Below are 19,104 nucleotides of genomic sequence, written 5' to 3' on the forward strand. Positions count from 1 at the left end.
GTGACGTGTTGTGGGTTGTGTTGTGTTGAGTGTGTTTTTGTGACATGTTGTGGGTCGTGTTGTGTTGAGTGTGACATGTTGTGGGTCGTGTTGTGTTGAGTGTGTGTGTGTGACATGTGGGTCATGTGTGTGATGTTTTGTGTGTGATGCTTTCTGTGTCGTGTTGTGTGTGTGTTTGCATCGTGTGTATTTTTGTTTGTCTTGTTGTGTGCCATTTTGTGTCATCGTGTGTGTGTGACGTGTGTGCGTCCACGCCTTCGACGTATTGTGCGTGTCCGTGTGGGAAGTGCGAAGTGGGATGGGTCAACTTGCCACCCCCTTCCCCAACACTTTAGCCCCCTGTCGTAAACATGACCCTACCCCCACTCCAGGGTGCTACTGACACTGAAACGACCTAAAAGACCCCCGACTGATCACTATTGGCTGCACCCCATTGCCACCCGCACTTCTATGCTGCTGCTGGCCAAACCCTCCCCCCAAAATCTAAACCCCACCCCCTACCCGGAACCCAACTGGAACCCTGACCCCATAACCTGCCCCCCAACTCGAAACTCCTGAACCAAAACTGTAGCCCAACCCTCACCCCAACCCGAACCTCCAGCTCTGAACCCAGCCCCCCGAAGCCTGACACCGCTTTAAGCCAGAGCCCACTTCCCCATTCCCACCCTGGGCAACAACAGTGCAAACCACCCTCCTGCCCCCCGCCCAGGGATCCTGCTTCTTACCACCCCTTCTTTGGAAATGAACCTTTTCTTCACTTGCATCCCACACACCTTCATTCTCCTTTGAGGGCTTATTTAGTGACAGGGGTCTACACAAGGCAACTCTTTGCTATCACAGCGTAACAGGACACAGAGAAGTGAAAACAGTGCAAACAACATTCCACGAGTTTTCAGGAGGTTTAAACACCCAATACATTTGAACATTTAACATTCGCTTTGATCTCTACTAACACACACATCCATGGTTGGTAGGCTCTGTTTGCTGCGGTGGATCCACTGGGGGTTGATGTCATGGGGGTTGAGTGAAAACCCACTAAATTGACAGCAGAGCGCTCTCCAGTCGCCGTTGGGACTGCGCCAGGAACGGCAGGAAAAAGGTAAATTGACCGAAGAGCGTCTCCCATCGACCCAGCCCAGTGTAGACAGAGCAGTAAGTCGACCGAAGCGACGTCAAATCCAGCTCTGTTATTCACGCAGCGGGAGCAGCGTAACTTAGGACGACTTCCTGCGGTAGGATAGAGTCATAAATAGAAAGGGAAGGCTAACCACCTTTAAATCCCTCCTGGCCAGAGGAACTGGGATTGTTTACTCTACAGAAGAGAAGAATGAGGGGGGATGTCATAGCTGCTTTGAACTAAATGAAGGTGGATCCAAAGAGGACGGATCTAGACTATTCTCAGTGACAGCAGAAGGCAGGACAAGGAGTAACGGTCAAGTTGCAGTGGGGGAGATTTAGGTTGGATATTAGGAAAAACTTTTTCACTAGGAGGGTGGTGAAATACTGGAATGGGTTACCTTGGGAGGTGGTGGAATCTGCTTCCTTAGAAGTTTTTAAGATCAGGCTTGAGAAAGCCCTGGCTGGGATGATTTAGTTGGGGATTGGTCCTCCTCTGGGCAAGGGGTTGAACTAGATACCTCCTGAGGTCCCTTCCAACACCGATATCCTAGGATTCTATGATCATTTGGCCAACAACATGCAGCAAAGCACCCAACTCAGTTGCATGAATGCTCTATAAACCACTCCTCAATTATACAGAGACACCAGCATATCTCCCCAGCTCTCAGCCTTGCACCTCAGAAATGTACCATCTTACACGGCTCACGGCCTTCTCTTGAAAAGTGTAAGCTCATTAATTAGTTCGCCACTTCATCAAAAATAAAGGGGACATGCACCAGCCTTTGTCATGTGAGCAACTTTCCCAAGCACTTTGGACAAACTCAGGAGTAAGTATAAAATAGTAAAATAACTTTATTAACTCCAGAAAGTTAGATTTTAACTGAGTATAAGTATTGGTCACAGAGGTCAAAAGTGTTTACATAACAAATGAAAACAGACTCCCAGTCTAAACTCTAATTTGAATATACTAAGCAAGAATTGGATCAAACAGCTTTTCTCACTCACTGGTTGCTCCAGGCAATGTTGAGATCTTAATACACAGACTGAATTCCCTCTCAGCCTGGGACAAATCTCCGCAGTTCAAATTCTGAGTCTTCCAGACAATCTTCCAGGTGTTGAGATTGGGGAAGAGACAGGCCACGTGGGGGTGTCTTTGACTCTCATACATATTTTTTCTCCAGCTGCTACGTAGATTCTTGCCGTGATGCTGGGGTTAGTTAGCCCCCAATATGGAGCAGCAGTTTGCCTCCTGCACCTTGTGGTAGGCATGTCACAGCTCCTTCACTTTCACCCCGCACGGCAGTGTGTCCCTGTCATGGCCCCTTTCTATCATGCATCACGAAATCTGCGTGCGCACCTCGGGAGTTACACCGCAGAAAGCTGCTTTCCTGTGCAGAAACTTGCCCGTGTAGACAAGGCCGCAGAGGGCTTCCATAAGAACGCACGACAGGTCATAGACTGGGTCAGACCAATGGTCCGTCAAGCCCAGTGTGCTACCTGAGAGCGACCAGTGCCGGATGCATTGGAGGGAAAGAACAGAACAGGCTTGTTGACCTGCATGGTGAGGGTCTTTCACCTTTATATTTAACTTCATTGTTGTCAATTCCTACTTATCCTATATCTAACTACCCCTCCTCTGAGGTCTCTGGGCAAATCAGGTGTGAACCACTCCTTTGACACAGACGTGTCCCAATCCAGCTGAACTGAGGCAGAATTTGGGCCAATGTCAGTTTGGAAAAGGCCTGCTTCACCCAGCAGGTTTCTCAAAGTATCCGCTGCTGTGAACCGCATGTCGTCTGGATGTGCGAACTCCAAAGATAGGAAACATGAAAAAAAAAAACGCAAAGCCGGTTCTGAGGTTTCCAGAGCCAGGCCTGAGGGTTAAAGAGCTGTGCTCAAAAGGACAAGGGTCTCAGCAGCTATAAAAAGAACTAGTTGCAAAAACAAAACAAAAATTACATGGAAAAAAAACAACCAAACAACAACCACCCAGAAAAGCTCCTATCACTCGCCCATCACCATTGTAGATCTTGACATCTCCAGCCTAATGTGACATCTTTGCTTTGCGAACAAGAGCCCTGGGGAACTCCTGCGAACTCCAAAGATAGCAAACATGAAAAAAAAAATGCAAAGCCGGTTCTGAGTTTTCCAGAGCCAGGCCTGAGGGTTAAAGAGCTGTGCTCAAAAGGACAAGGGGCTCAGCAGCTATAAAAAGAACTAGTTGCAAAAACAAAACAAAAATTACATGGAAAAAAAACAACCAAACAACAACCACCCAGAAAAGCTCCCATCACTCGCCCATCACCATTGTAGATCTTGACATCTCCTGCCTAATGTGACATCTTTGCTTTGTGAACAAGAGCCCTGGGGAACTCTCTGGCTCACCTGTGTGGGTGGAAGGGGTCTCACACTACGTGGGAAGGCTGCATCATGAGAAAAACCACCTGTGCTCTACTTTCACACTTTCTAATCTTTCAGAGTAGCAGGAGGCGGAAAAGTGAGACACATGCATTAGACTCAAGAGCAAAACTAAGAGACCAAACCACAGACTCTGGACTCAGCATTCATGTATCCTGCAGTCTGAACTTGGAATCTGTTACATTCCCTCATTGGCTACCATCATTTAACCAACACGGAAGTGCTTCTTGTCCAGCAAGGCAGCCAGTTTGGGACTCATAGGCATGGCATGGCTCTGAAGGAATCAGCTGTTTCTCTCTGTGCTTCAGGAAACTTGGGATCCAAATGGTAAAAGACAGTTGTTCCCAGTTTCATCATGGCATCCTTTAGAAGTGTGAGCAATTCTAAAAACAGTTTACCTTGGCCACAGGTCACCATAGCGTCCATCTCTGGGGTGAAAATCAACCACTCGTAGCTCTCATTTCTACCTGAGTTCTTGTCAAATCTTTGACCTTAGTTGTAGCAATTTTACACGGCTCTGGCATAGAATTCTTCACCAACCACACAACATACCAGTAGCGATACTGAGGTAGAACTCCCCCAAATATGCCCTTTTGTTTCTTTAATCTGGTGGTACAGATTTAAATAAGGGACTAAATTCAGGTGCGGCTTAGAATCCCTCTAAGACACCAAATGTCAGGTATCTACTCAAAATGGGTGTCTTTCTGCAGCTCTATCACATTCCTCATGGATGTCATTTCCTACACATTTACAGCATCTCCCAGGAGTGAGCTGAACAGAAATGTCACTTCCATTTTTCCCATCTCTACCTAGGAAGGGATTGCATTTCCCAAATAAGAGGCAACATGCACCTGATTAGGAAGGGAAGATCTTCAGGAGCAACCTCCTGCAGGGCATGGGCCACAACTGCTTTGGGAGGCAAATGAATGGGTCTTTTGCTTAGTTCCAAATCATTTACTAGAGAATCCTCTTCCCAGCCCCTTCGGGAAATATTGACCTTACCAATTGAAGAACAGGGGGATAGAGATGGTGATGGAGAATCCCTCTGATTTACCCTATGTTCTTCTGTTGTTACAGAGGGGAAAAGACATTTTTCCCTATCCCTTCCCTATTCCTGCTCTTTGTTATACTTCAATATATTTTAAGGGAGGAAAACGGGAGTAAAAATATCTGCCTTCAGGAAAACCTGAAGCAACAGCGCTCTGATGAACTGTGACAACTGGGAATGAAACAATATGATCCTGGTGGGGGAACTTGATGACTAACAATGGTTTTTAAATGTGGGAACAGTATAACTGTGATGCTCAGGCTTTGTTTAGACTAGGACATGTGATGGAGTTTAGGTCAGGTCAAGGGGAAAGCTAATGCCAACCACTGCACCTCGGCTGCATCTGAACGACAACTGTAATTGTCTTTTAACACCAAGATCACTAACTTGAGCAGCCAACGCCATGTACAGTCCTAGTGGATGTAAGGCACGGGTAGTTTTTGCCTCAGTGTAGCTTGTTGGGAACAAACCTCTCTCCCCCACCTGGAGCTGATGAACATTCCTGGCTGGAGGGACACACGCTCCTTTGACCCAAAAGGAAAGGAGTTGATAGAAAACATCACAGGACTGACCCCAAAGAAGGATGAGCTGCAAAAGGCAGGAGCAGGCAACTCATCTGGGGGAGCTGAGTAACCACGGTGAAGATGGGGCACAGATCACTAAGTGGGAATTAGCAAATGTGATTTAAAAGAAAAAAATACCTTTGGCCAGCCCTAGTCAAGGCATTTGTTACAGATCACTCCCATGTGGATTTCTGATGTCTAATAAGGGTTGAGCGCTGATTGAAGCTTCTCCCACACTCAGAGCACGTGTAGGGCCTCTCTCCTGTGTGGATTCGCTGATGTGTGATAAGGGCTGAGCTTTGATTGAAGTGTTTGCCACACTCACGGCATCCATAAGGTTTCTCACCCGTATGGATTCGCCAATGTCTAATAAGGTGTGAGCTCTGCTTGAAGTGTTTCCCACACTCAGGGCATCCATAAGGTTTCTCACCCGTATGGATTCGCCGATGTCTAATAAGGTGTGAGCTCTGCTTGAAGTGTTTCCCACACTCAGGGCATCCATAAGGTTTCTCACCCGTGTGGATTCTCTGATGTCTGAGAAGGTCCGAGCTCCCTTTGAAGCTTTTCCCACACTCGAGGCATGTGTAGCGTGTTCCTTCCAAGTTCATTCTCTCACGTGTAATAAGGTCTGACTGGCTACCGAAGTTTTCCTCTGGCCTCTGCTGACTCTCACAGGCTTTTGTTTTTTCTGGGCGTGCACAGCTCCCAGAATCATTCCCTTTGGACCTTCCTGACAACATCCCATGGGCTTCTACTCGCTCAGCATCTTCCTGCTGGGGTTCCTCCTCGTTTTCACTCACCGTCCCAACACCTGACGGGAGACCGAGAGAATCCAGACGTAAGTCTCTGCCTGCGCCAGAGAGAAAGGAAATCTCAGAGAGAAGAACGGAAAAAGGGATGAAGGAACGAAAACGTGTACAGGACAGATCAAACCTATCAGGAGCTGATTTTCCCTTCAACCTTCCCCAGAGGAGAGAAAGGAAGGGATCAGTTCTGGGTCCGTATCTCAGAAGAAATCTCAGGGGACAGCGAGATTGGGGAGGGACCTGCTGCCAGTTGTCAGTCAGGATAGGTGGGAAGCCATGAGTGACCTCTGCCTAACGATTCCACATCTGCAGGGAACAATCCTGAACTTGGAGAGCTCACAAGGTCTTTGTAGGGCATTCCAAATGTTTCCTGTATTCACCGACAGTTTTGGGGTTGGTTTAACCAATGCCTCACCTATGAAGGCAGCTCTCGGGAGCACTTTTTTCTTAGAGCCATGAAGGTCTGGGACCCACGACTCCTCCCCTCGTTCCAGCTGCGAGATCACATCAGTTCTGGAAACTGGAAACCCTGCTCAAGGCAAAGAAAACAAGGGAGGTCAGTGGAATTTGTGGGATACTTGTCACAAAGAATATTCCATGCTTTTAAGCCCAGCTCACTTTTAAGTAGTAACATCCGAAGGCCGGCTTCCTTGGCTCAAAGTGCCAGGAGATGATTATTATAAATCATATTCATTACCTTAGTGCCTAAGGGCCAACTAACAGTGGGTCCTCATTTTGCTAGGCACAGTACAAACCGAGAAGCATTGATGGCCCGTGCCCTGAAGAAGTTACAATCTAAATAGACAAGGCAGACACAGAATGGGGGAAGGGGTACAACCCACCAGCAGAGTGAACTCCGTGAAGGCAGAGTGACAGATCTGATCAACACAGGCCTAGGTCTTGAGACTATCGGATTTAATGTTACAACCAGGGCCAGTGTTTTCTGGAAATTGTCGCTAGGACTGCATTTTTTCCCAAAATTACTCTTTGTTTCTGGAATCACCGTTAATATCCGGAATTGCTGATCAGAGGGTGGGTGGGACACGCAGGGTCACAATCCCCCAGATTTCTCCCTGGAGACACCCGTCTCCTCCCCAGGACACAGGCTGGCTGCGGCTGAGACTTGATGCCAATTTCTTCCCTCTTCATACAAGTCTGGGATCGGCAGTGGGACGCCAGGCTCTCTCATCATGCTGCAGAGAGGACGGCACTCACAGCTGCTCGCGGCCGTGTCCACAGCACCTCTCCCCTGCTCATCTCCCCTGCACACAGCTGGTTCATGCCCCGTCTCTCCTGCGCACAGCTGGCTCTAGGCTCTCAATGCCCAGTATCTGAGCCCCACCGCCCCCACACAGCCGGCTCCTGTCCCCTCCCCCCAAGGCACTTTCAGGCTTTAAAGGATTAGATATTGCACACGTTTGTCAATTACTCTCTTTTCATTGCCTGCAAACTCTTGCCCTAATTATGACTGTTATCTGTATATCTAAGCCAGCCCTTGAAAGCATGAATTCTTCACAGACTATGATGCCGAGATGCGCCACATGATACCAGGAAGGGCTGCGGGATGGGTTTCCTGTGCAAGCTGGTATCACTACAGGGTGATGAATGCCAGATCTCAAGGCTGGTTATGCAGAGCTCCACCTTTTGAAGCTTTACCCAACGCAGAAAGGGGTAGTGACGGATTTCCCCTCATTCAGGAGACTGAAGACGACAGACTTTTGGGGGATAAACAGCTGAGTTTGAGCTGACTGAGGGGGGTCTTTCTGGGCTACAAACTCACAGGACCTGATAACCACCAAGAGGTAACCCTTTAAGAAAGGTTTTAATACACTTTGGAACCAATCAGGGATTCCCATGAGGACCGCTGAGGGAATGAAGGTAAACACGCATTTGGATGCTCTTCTTGTTTTATGAGAACGGGAACAGGAAGGGCAGGGATATCACTGAATGCAGGATCTCAGCAGTACAAGGTGTCAGGATAGCACCATATTGCAGCCCATTGGAAAACATAATCCCAACTACACATATAAAATGATGGGCTCTAAATGAGCTGTTTCCACTCAACAGAGGGATCTTGGAGTCACTGGGCACAGTTCTCTGAAAACATCAACTCAGTGTGCCACGGCAGTCAAAAAGCAAAGAGAATGTTGGGAATCATTCTGAAATGGATAGATAAGAAGACAGAAAATATCATATCGCCTCTATATAAAACCATGGTACACCCACATCTCGAATACTGCCTGCAGATGTGGTTGCCCCATCTCAAAAAAAGATATATTGGAATTGGAAAAGGTTCAGAAAAGGGCAACCCAAATGATTACAGGTATGAAACTCTTCTGTACGGGGAAAGATGAAAAAGACCGGGACTATTCAGCTTGGAAAAGAGACAAAGGGGGGATATGAGAGAGGTCTATAAAATCAAAACTGCCGAGGAGAAAGTAAATAAGGACATGTCATTTACTCCTTCTCATAACACAAGGACTAGGAATCACCCAATCAAATTAATAGGCAGCAGGTTTATAAGAAACAAAAGGAAGTATTTCTTCACACAATGCACAGTCAACCTGGGGAACTCCTTGCCAGAGGACGTTGTGAAGGCCAAGATTATAATAGGGTTACAAAAAAAAAACAAAAAACACCATGAGAAATCTATTGAGGACAGGTCCGTGAATGGTTATTAGCCAGGATGGGCAGGGATGGTGTCCCTAACTTCTGTTTGTCATAAGCTGTGAATGGGTGACAGGAGATGAATCACTTCATGATTCCCTGTTCTGTTCATTCCCTCTGGGACACCTGGCGCTGGTCACTGTCGGAAGACAGGACACTGGGCTAGATGGACCTTTGGTCTGTCCCAGTGTGGCCGTTCTTAAATACCAGGGAACCTAGTGAGTCCAGTGCAATGGGAGGGAGTAGGAAAATCCCTGGGTGTGGAGAACACTGGGAAATTAGAAACTATCATTCAGAAGCAACAGACTCTAAATAGTCTAGAAAAGCAGAATGTGAAAAATAAGTATCGGGGTCATGTGACTTCAGGAATGAGGGACTCAAAAAACCAAGTCTGCAGAGAAGAGAGATTGTGGCTAGTGCACATGGGGATGGGGGGAGCAACTCTCCAGGTCTCAAGGATTTTCACCAGCAACCGAGGCCATTGTCCCATGCACGGGGCAATCCGGAGCAGTGAGGAGTTGTGTCATCTGTAATCCTGGCTGAGTTTCAATGCTCTGCTGGTGGAGCTACCTTGTCTGGATTCCCCCAGCCACCATTCAAGGTCTGTGTGATCAGTAACCCTGGACCAGCCGCTCTGACCCCAGCAGCCTGCTTCTTACACCCCAAGCACATTCTGGTCTGGGTGGAGAAGGCTCAGGGTTTGAGAGAAGGCCACGGGTAGGAAGCTTCTGTTCGTTATGCTAGACCTAACCCCCCGTTTTACTTGTGGAAACAGGAGATATTTGACACTGTGCGATTCTGCTCCTGTGCTCTCTTCCCACAGCGTTCAGCAGCAGGGGAGGGTCTCTGGTCGTGTGTGTGTCACGGGCATGCTGGGGTGATGCTGGAACAGGACAGAGCAGAGGTGGCATTGTGGGGGTGGCATGAACCTCATCTCTTCCGTTCCCCTTCCAAGAACCGAGGGGACAGGAACCCTTACCCAGCGAGGTCACACTCTCACAGGTCTCCTGCATGATGTCTCTGGAGAGGGCTCTCTGAGCGGGGTCCAGCAGAGCCCCCTCTTCCCTGGTGAAATACACAGCCACCTCCTCGAAGGTCACCGGCCCCTGAAAGAGCAAGAGCCCCACACTCAGGACCTGCTGCCCCACTCACAGCCCCACTATTTGTGGGGGAGAGGAGCCAATCAAACGGAAACTCTGGGTGGACCGCAGCCAACAGACTCCCACCCCCACCCCGCTCAGAGCACCCAGGAAACACCAGAGTGAGGGGGCGAAGAGACACCCCTCCTCTCTCCCAGCAGATCCATCACACACCTACTAGCCACAGACTGATACTGGAGATGCTGCCCCGAGCAGGGTCTAGGGAGAGATCTCTTGTAGGAAGCCCAACACCCTCCTCCTTGTGAAAAGAAAAGGAGGACTTGTGGCACCTTAGAGACTATCCAATTTATTTGAGGATAAGCTTTCGTGAGCTACAGCTCACTTCATCGGATGCAAACTGTGGAAAGTGTAGAAGAGCTTTTTATATACACACAAATCATGAAAAAAATACCTCCTCCCACCCCACTCTCCTGCTGGTAATAGCTTATCTAAAGTGATCACTCTCCTTACAATGTGTATGACAATGAAGGTGGCCCATTTCCAGCACAAATCCAGGGTTTAACAAGAACGTCGGGGGGGTGGGGGGGCAGGAAAAAACAAGGGGAAATAGGTTACCTTGCATAATGACTTAGCCACTCCTAGAGCTGGATATGAAGCAGGGGAATCTCCCCTAAGCCTGACTGGTGGCTTCCCCCTTCGTATTTCAAGGCACCCGCTGGTTAGTTGGGTCAGGCTCCAGCACTACGAGTCTGGTCCTTTTTCCCTGCCCCATCTAGGTAGGTTATTTTCTGTTCACCAGATTGGAGCATTTCCACCTCCGAACCTCATGGGTCTCTTCCTAGAATCTAGGCCACTTATTAAACAACTCCCAGCAGGTCTGCCACCCCCTGGCCTCCTCCCTTTCTCCACCCTGTGCATTTCCTGCCCCGCTCCAACCTCCAAACCAGACGGTGCAAACCTTCCCCTCTCAAGTGTATTTGCTGTCCCTCTCTCTCCTGCAGGAACAAATCAGAACCCCCCACAATAACCCCTACCTGAGCTGGCTCCTCTGCAGCCATGTCGCTCCCTTGTCCCATGGGAGGACGGGATGAACCGGAAAGAAACATGAGCGTCGTTCTGCAACCTGGCTGGGCAAGAAGGGCTGTTGTGGAAGTTTAGGAACAGGCATTAGTTCATTTCACATCACGCTTCCCCCAGGCTCTTTCCTTGCAGAGCGAGATCCGAGATTCTGCCATGCTGAGAAAATGCTCAATCTCTGGATTACAGCAAAGACCTGGCCCCTCCTGCCAGGCTAGGCCCACAGACACACTTTTAACCTCCTTTCTCCCTCCCACATCCCAAAACAAAGTCTCTGAACGCAATCCTAGAAAAAAGCAGAACCAAAGGAGTCCTTTTCGAGGATTCCCTCGGACACTGACCCCACGGCAGCCACACCCCAGCAGGAGGGACATGGAGTCAGGAACTGGGTTTTCCTCTGTCTCATCCTCGTCTTGTCCACAGGAAAGTGATTCTCCCCACAGTGCAGTAATACATCTGTCTGGGCAGATTAAAGAGCTGGAAATCTCTTTCAAAACTCTTTTATCCCACGGACCCTGTCAGTCTCTCTATCTCCTTTTCCCTGTGCCCTCTCCATGCCTGTCTGCTAGGAAACTCTCATTCCTGGGTTGTTTGCTCCCCCATGGCTGGATTTGCTCCTGCAAATGGCAGGAGAAATGGGGTGGGGGGCTGTTTGTGGAGAGTCATTTTATAGTCCTTCACTGCCTGCCTGGGATTTCCCCATTGCCTGCCTAGGACCCCCACCTGCCGTCCACCAGGATCTGTCAGCCCATTTGCCTGGGACCCCCTCCTCCTCCCAGCAGGACCCCCTCACACTTTACAGGAGGACCCCTCACTCTACGCCAGGGACCGCCCCACCACAGTGCTGTGCACTGGGCATGGCAATGATCCCAGGAGCCAGCTGGGCAATCCCAGACAGAGCCCCTGGCACAGCACCAGGCAGCGTCTAATCCCCTGCCCCACCTGCCCAAGAGACCCCCACCGGTCTGCAGCCAACAGGCCCCCAGCGATACCCACTTCCAGGACCCATAGCCTTAGGGCTGGGCACTTCAGAACTACCCCCCGAAACCTCAAACCCTCCAGAACCCACCAACCTGACTAGGGTCCCCCCTGCCCAGCCACCCAGAGGCCTCCCACTACCACAACGTCCCTTCAGCTCCCGCTGCAATCTCCCCACACAGACACCTGCCCCCCCAGCAACAATGTTCCCTCACTGTGTCTGGTAAGTGGATAGAAAGTTATCACCACCCCCTGCTGGCCAGTCACACAGGCAGAGGGAGCCCGGGGGGACGCCTCTTTAACAGGAGAAGGGAAGCCATGGAGGGCCAAAATAAGTATGAAATTTCCATACTCTGTCACTACCAAATAATGGCCACCGTGGATCCACCCCAGAGTTGGCTACATCTTTGCACTGCGGGAAGCCCCCCCCCCTCACGGAGACCCATGGAGGGCGATAGGTTCCCCCCAAGGAAGGACAAGTTGCTAGGATTTACAGACATGGGGAACAGCCCCAAACCCAAGAGGATTTTTAATTGACATTTGATGATGACATCGTAAGAGGGAAACCTGAGATTTGAGATCAGTGTTCAGAAATGAAAGAGAAAGGGTGGAAATCTGAGGGATTTTGGATCCATTTATGCAAATTATAGAGAGGAAAGTGGAAAATGACTGGGATTTTATAGCAGTTGTTGATAGGAGGTAAAAGCTGAGTGTATTTCCCACCACTATTTGGTCAATGAATAGAGCGCAAATGGGCAACATTGGCAAACGTTTTAGATCCATATTCAGGAATCTGAGAAAAGGTGTAAATCTGAGATTTTCGTCGTAATTTATAATTACAGAGACAGGGAAAGCTCTCAGGGGCATATTCAATTAGAAGTAGACAACTCGAGTAAAAGTGGGGCAAACTTTTTTATCAATCTTTGAGACGTACAGAGAAAACGTGTCACAAACTACGCAACTGAGAACATGGGATAAACGCCAAGACCGGGGGGGATTTTATGTGGCTATTAAAGAACTAGCTGGAAAAGGGGGACCGTTTGTCATATAAAATCCAGCCTGTCCAATACATAAACAGAAAGTGATGGTCCTCCCCCCACGGCCCCCGTTCACCTGGGCAGCAGGGAGCCCTCTGAGGGGCTGACTGGAGGGGGTGGGGGGGGAGCTGGAGGGCTCCCTGGGGGAGGGGAGGGGGCGGCAGTGGGGGATGGGCAGGTGGGGGGCAGAGAGTCACTTTCCTGCCCCCCCCGCCAGCGCTCTCCCCCCCCCCCCCCCGGGGTCTCCCACTCACCGGGGCGGGTCCCAGCTGGACAAAGCCCCGCCCCCGGCCGGGCACGGGGGGGTTAATCACGGGCCCCACCCCGCACAGACCCCGGAGGGGAGCCGCAGCTGCTCCTGCGACAGATGCGACACGAGGCAGCGCCTGGTCTGCTCCGGGCTCCGCCCCCAGCGCTGCCCCGCCCCCGGTCTGCTTCAGGCCCCGCCCCCAGACGCTGCCCCGCCCCCGGTCTGCTCCAGGCCCCGCCCCCAGCGCTGCCCCGCCCCCGGTCTGCTCCAGGCCCCGCCCCCCGGCGCTGCCTTGTCTCGGGTCTCTCGGAGGAGCAGCTGCGGCTCCGCTCCGGGGTCTGTGCTGGGGGGGCCCGTCATTAACCCCCCCGTGCCCGGCCGGGGGGGGCTTTCTCCAGCTGGGACCAGCCCCTGGCTCTGCCCGCCCCCGACCCGGTGAGTGGGAGACCCCGCGGGGGTGGGGAGCGCTGGTGGGGGGCCAGGAAAGTGACTCTCTGCCCCCGGCACGGCTGGGATTGGGGGGGGCAGAGACTGGGGCCCGGCGGGCGGGGTCCCTTGGGGGGGTGTTGGGGGGAGAAGCCGGAGTTGCTGGGGGTGGGGGTTGAACTGTCTCTGTGCAGCCAGGAAATTCCCGGGGGGGAAGTGGGGGGCGGCGGGGGAGTTCATTGGATCCCCTTCCCCCCCACGGGCACAAATGCCCCCCAGTTTTCCCCTTTTCCCTCTCGGTAGCTCCCATGTGGTTGTAAACTCCCACCCCCCCATTGATCCGCTCTCTCGTCTCCCCTGATCCCCCCCCCCGTCTCTCCCTCCTCACATGTCCATTGAAACTCCCCTCCCCTTGGGGGGGGCGGGATTTCCCTCTCCCCCCCTCCATTTTATCCGCAGCGATTTGTCCTGGTGTCGGTGGGAAGTTGGAGCCCGGAGCCATCCCCCAACCTGGCTGCCCCGGTGTGGGGGTGGGAGGAGACGCCGGGTCTCTGCCGGGATGGGGAAGGGAGGGGACGTGTCCCCCATGGGGCTGCCCCCGATTCTGGCTTCCCAGTCCCACTTGCTGCCCCCCAACTGCAGCACCGTTGCCCCCAGCCCCCACCTACCCCCCACCTGCCGATCCCCCCGTACTGCCCCCTCCCCCAGGGAGCCTTCCAGCTCCCCCCCCACCCCCTCCAGTCAGCCCCTCAGAGGGCTCCCTGCTGCCCAGGTGAACGGGGCCGGGGGGGACCATCACTTTCTGTTTATGTATTGGACAGGCTGAATTTTATATCACAAACGGTCTCCCTTTTCCAGCTCGTTCTTTAATAGCCACATAAAATCCCCCCCAGTCTTGGCGTTTATCCCATGTTCTCAGTTGCGTAGTTTGTGACGCGTTTTCTCTGTACGTCTCAAAGATTGATAAAAAAGTTTCGGGGGACTTGTGGCACCTTAGAGACGAACCAATTTATTTGAGCATGAGCTTTCGTGAGCTACAGCCCACTTCATCGGATGCATACCGTGGAAACTGCAGCAGACATTATATACCCAGAGACCATGAAACAATACCCCCTCCACCCCACTCTCCTGCTGGTAATAGCTTGTCCAAAGTGATCATCAAGTTGGGCCACTTCCAGCACAAATCCAGGTTTTCTCACCCCCCACACACAAACTCACTCTCCTGCTGGCAATAGCTCATCCAAAGCGACCACTCTCCCTACAATGTGCATGATAATCAAGGTGGGCCATTTCCAGCATAAATCCAAGTTTAACCAGAACGTCGCCCTGAGTCCTTCTCCATCCTGGTTGGGAAATTAACCCCCTGCAACAATGATCATCTTTCCCTCTCCTTTGAGAATCATTTGTTCCCTCCTTTCTCTCTGTTAAAAATGTTTGCTGATGAAAGAGACTAGCCATATATTCAATACCCATCAAAGCCAGGGGCCTCCCCCTGTTTGGGGGATGGGTGGTTCCCAGTTGGTAACAGGAGAGTTGGCTGGACCCTTTTCTTTTCTCCAGCTGGCACGGGATGAGGAGGTCCCTCTGAGTGCAGCGTGGTCCAGAAGTATCCCAAACCCCATGACAAAGGGTCTCCGTGAGGGGGGGCTTCCCGCAGTGCAAAGAAGTAGCCAACTTTGGGGTGGATCCACGGTGGCCATTATTTGCTAGTGACGGAGTATGGAAATTTCTTAGTTATTTTGGCCCTCCATGGCTTCCTTTCTCCTGTTAAAGAGGCGTCCCCCCGGGCTCCCTCTGCCTGTGTGACTGGCCAGCAGGGGGTGGTGATAACTTTCTGTCCACTTGTCAGACACTGTGAGGGAACACTGTTGCTGGGGGGGTGCATGTCTGTGTGGGGAGATTGCAGCGGGAGCTGAAGGGGCACTATGGTAGGGGGAGGCCTCTGGGTGGCTGGGCAGGGGGGACCCTAGTCAGGTTGGTGGGTTCTGGAGGGTTTGGGGTTTCGGGGGGTAGTTCTGATGTGCCCAGCCCTAAGGCTATGGGTCCTGGAGGTGGGTATCGCTGGGGGCCTGTTGGCTGCAGACCGGTGGGGGTCTCTTGGGCAGGTGGGGCAGGGGATTAGACGCTGCCTGGTGCTGTGCCAGGGGCTCTGTCTGGGATTGCCCAGCTGGCTCCTGGGACCATTGCCATGCCCAGTGCACAGAGCTGTGGTGGGGCGGTCCCTGGCGCAGAGTGAGGGGTCCTCCTGTAAAGCGTCAGGGGGTCGTGCTGGGAGGAGGAGGGGGTCCCAGGCAAATGGGCTGGCAGATCCTGGTGGACGGCAGGTGGGGGTCCTAGGCAGGCAATGGGGAAATCCCAGGCAGGCAGTGAGGGACTATAAAATGACTCTACACAAACAGCCCCCCACCCCATTTCTCCTGCCATTTGCAGGAGCAAATCCAGCCATGGGGGAGCAAACAACCCAGGAATGAGAGTTTCCTAGCAAACAGACATGGAGAGGGCACAGGGAAAAGGAGATAGAGAGACTGACAGGGTCCGTGGGATAAAAGAGTTTTGAAAGAGATTTCCAGCTCTCTCATCTGCCCAGACAGATGTCTTACTGCACTGTGGGGAGAATCACTTTCCTGTGGACAAGACGAGGATGAGACAGAGGAAAACCCAGTTCCTGACTCCATGTCCCTCCTGTTGGGGTGTGGCTGCCGTGCGTCAGTGTCAGAGGGAATCCTCGAAAGGGACTCCTTTGGTTCTGCTTTTTTCTAGGATTGCGTTCAGAGACTTTGTTTTGGGATGCGGGAGGGAGAAAGGAGGTTAAAAGTGTGTCTGTGGGCTTAGCCTGGCGGGAGGGGCCAGGTCTCTGCTGTAATCCAGAGATTGAGCATTTTCTCAGCACGGCAGAATCTCGGATCTCGCTCTGCAGGGAAAGAGCCTGGGGGAAGGGTGATGTGAAACGAACTAATGCCCGTTCCGAAACCTCCACAATGGCCCTTCTCGCCCGGCCAGGCTGCAGAACGACGCTCACGTTTCGTTCCGGTTCATCCCGTCCTCCCATGGGACAGGGGAGCGACATGTCTGCAGAGGAGCCAGCTCAGGTAGAGATTATTGGGTGGGTTCTGATCTGTTCCTGCAGGAGGGAGAGGGACAGCAAATACACGGGAGAGGGGAAGGTTTGCACCGTCTGGTGTGGAGGTTGGAGCGGGGCAGGAAATGCACAGGGTGGAGAAAGGGAGGAGGCCAGGGGGTGGCCTAGATTCTTGGAACAGACCCATGAGGTTCGGAAGTGGAAATGCTCCAATTTGGTGAACAGAAAATAACCCACGTAGATGGGGCTGGGAAAAAGGACCAGACTCCTGTCCCCTCGGTTCTTGGAAGGGGAACGGAAGAGATGAGGTTCACGCCACCCCCACAATGCCACCTCTGCTCTGTCCTGTTCCAGCATCACCCCAGCATGCCCGTGACACACACACGACCAGAGACCCTCCCCTGCTGCTGAACGCTGTGGGAAGAGAGCACAGGAGCAGAATCGCACAGTGTCAAATATCTCCTGTTTGCAAAAGTAAAACGGGGGGTTAGGTCCAGCATAACGAACAGAAGCTTCCTACCCCTGGCCTTCTCTCAAACCCTGAGCCTTCTCCACCCAGACCAGAATGTGCTTGGGGTGTAAGAAGCAGGCTGCTGGGGTCAGAGCTGCTGGTCCAGGGTTACTGATCACACAGACCTTGAATGGTGGCTGGGGGAATCCAGACAAGGGAGCTCCAGCAGCAGAGCATTGAAACTCAGCCAGGATTACAGATGACACAACTGCTCACTGCTCCGGATTGCCCCGTGCATGGGACAATGTCTTCGGTTGCTGGTGAAAATCCTTGAGACCTGGAGAGTTGCTCCCCCCATCCCCATGTGCACTAGCCACAATCTCTCTTCTCTGCAGACTTGGTTTTTTGAGTCCCTCATTCCTGAAGTCACATGACCCCGATTCTTATTTTTCACATTCTGCTTTTCTAGACTATTTAGAGTCTGTTGCTTCTGAATGATAGTTTCTAATTTCCCAGTGTTCTCCACACCCAGGGATTTTCCTACTCCCTCCCATTGCACTGGACTCACTAGGTTCCCTGGTATTTAAGAACGGCCACACTGGGACAGACCAAAGGTCCATCTAGCCCAGTGTCCTGTCTTCCGACAGTGACCAGCGCCGGGTGTCCCAGAGGGAATGAACAGAACAGGGAATCATGAAGTGATTCATCTCCTGTCACCCATTCACAGCTTATGACAAACAGAAGTTAGGGACACCATCCCTGCCCATCCTGGCTAATAACCAGTCATGGACCTGTCCTCAATAGATTTCTCATGGTGTGTGTTTGTTTTTTTTTTTGTAACCCTATTATAATCTTGGCCTTCACAACGTCCTCTGGCAAGGAGTTCCCCAGGTTGACTGTGACGTTGTGTGAAGAAATACTTCCTTTTGTTTCTTATAAACCTGCTGCCTATTAATTTGATTAGGTGATTCCTAGTCCTTGTGTTCTGAGGAGGAGTAAATAACACTTCCTTCTTTACTTTCTCCACAGCAGACATGCTTTTATAGACCTCTCTCATATGCCCTCTTGTCTCTTTTCCAAGCTGAAAAGTCCCAGTCTTACATATCTCTCCTCATACAGAAGCTGTTTCATACTCCTAGTCCGGGTTTTTTTGCCCTTTTCTGAACCTTTTCCAATTGCAATGTATCTTTCTTGAGATGGGCCGACCACATCTGCACACAATATTCAAGATGTGGGCGTACCATGGATTTATATAGAGGCGAGTTATGTACTGTCTTATTATCTATCCCTTTCTTAATGATTCCCAACACCCTGTTCGCTTTTTGACTGCCTCTGCACCCTGAGTGGATGTTTTCAGAGAACTATCGACAATGACTCCAAGATCCCTCTCTTGAGTGGAAACAGCTAATGTAGACCCCATCATTTTATATGTATAGTTGGGATTATGCTTTCCAATGGGCTGCACTAGGTGCTATCCTGACATCTAGGACTGCTGAGATCCTGCATTCAGTGATATCCCTGCCCTTCCTGTTCCCTTTCTCCACTGAACCCCACCAGCCCATTCTTAGTGTTCCCAGCTTCCCCAGGACTCTCTCATTGTGTCTGCACCTCTCTCTCTCTCTGCAAGAAGCAGTTCCAGGGAGACTTGTCCTCTGTCTGGAGTCTTCAACTTCTGGGACATGGATTTACTTTCTCTGTGTTTTAGGAGATGCTTTGAAATTGAGTGTCTGTGACATTAACCACAGTGCAATCTTGACTGCTTGAACAGCTGTTTCCCCTCAGTTGCCCAAGCTGGGGTGGTTTTACACTGCTTTACTGTGAGAACAGCCACTCCTGGGCAGTTAACACCCAGTCTCCAGCATGTAACTCGCTGCCAGCTACACAGTATTGAGCGCTGTTAGTCAGCGACTCACGAATTACAGTGCACCACAGGAGAACCCCAGAAAATTCTCTGGTCCCGGACTTTTGTGCATCTTTCACTGTCCAGCACACTACTGAATGACGCAAGGTCATATGAAGTCTGTCATTTCATCAGTGGAAAATGACACGTGCCAGCCTTGTTATCCCAAATGGATTTTCCAACAC

The sequence above is a fragment of the Caretta caretta genome, chromosome 28 (genome assembly GCF_965140235.1).
Source record: "Caretta caretta isolate rCarCar2 chromosome 28, rCarCar1.hap1, whole genome shotgun sequence".
Lineage (NCBI taxonomy): Eukaryota > Metazoa > Chordata > Testudines > Cheloniidae > Caretta > Caretta caretta.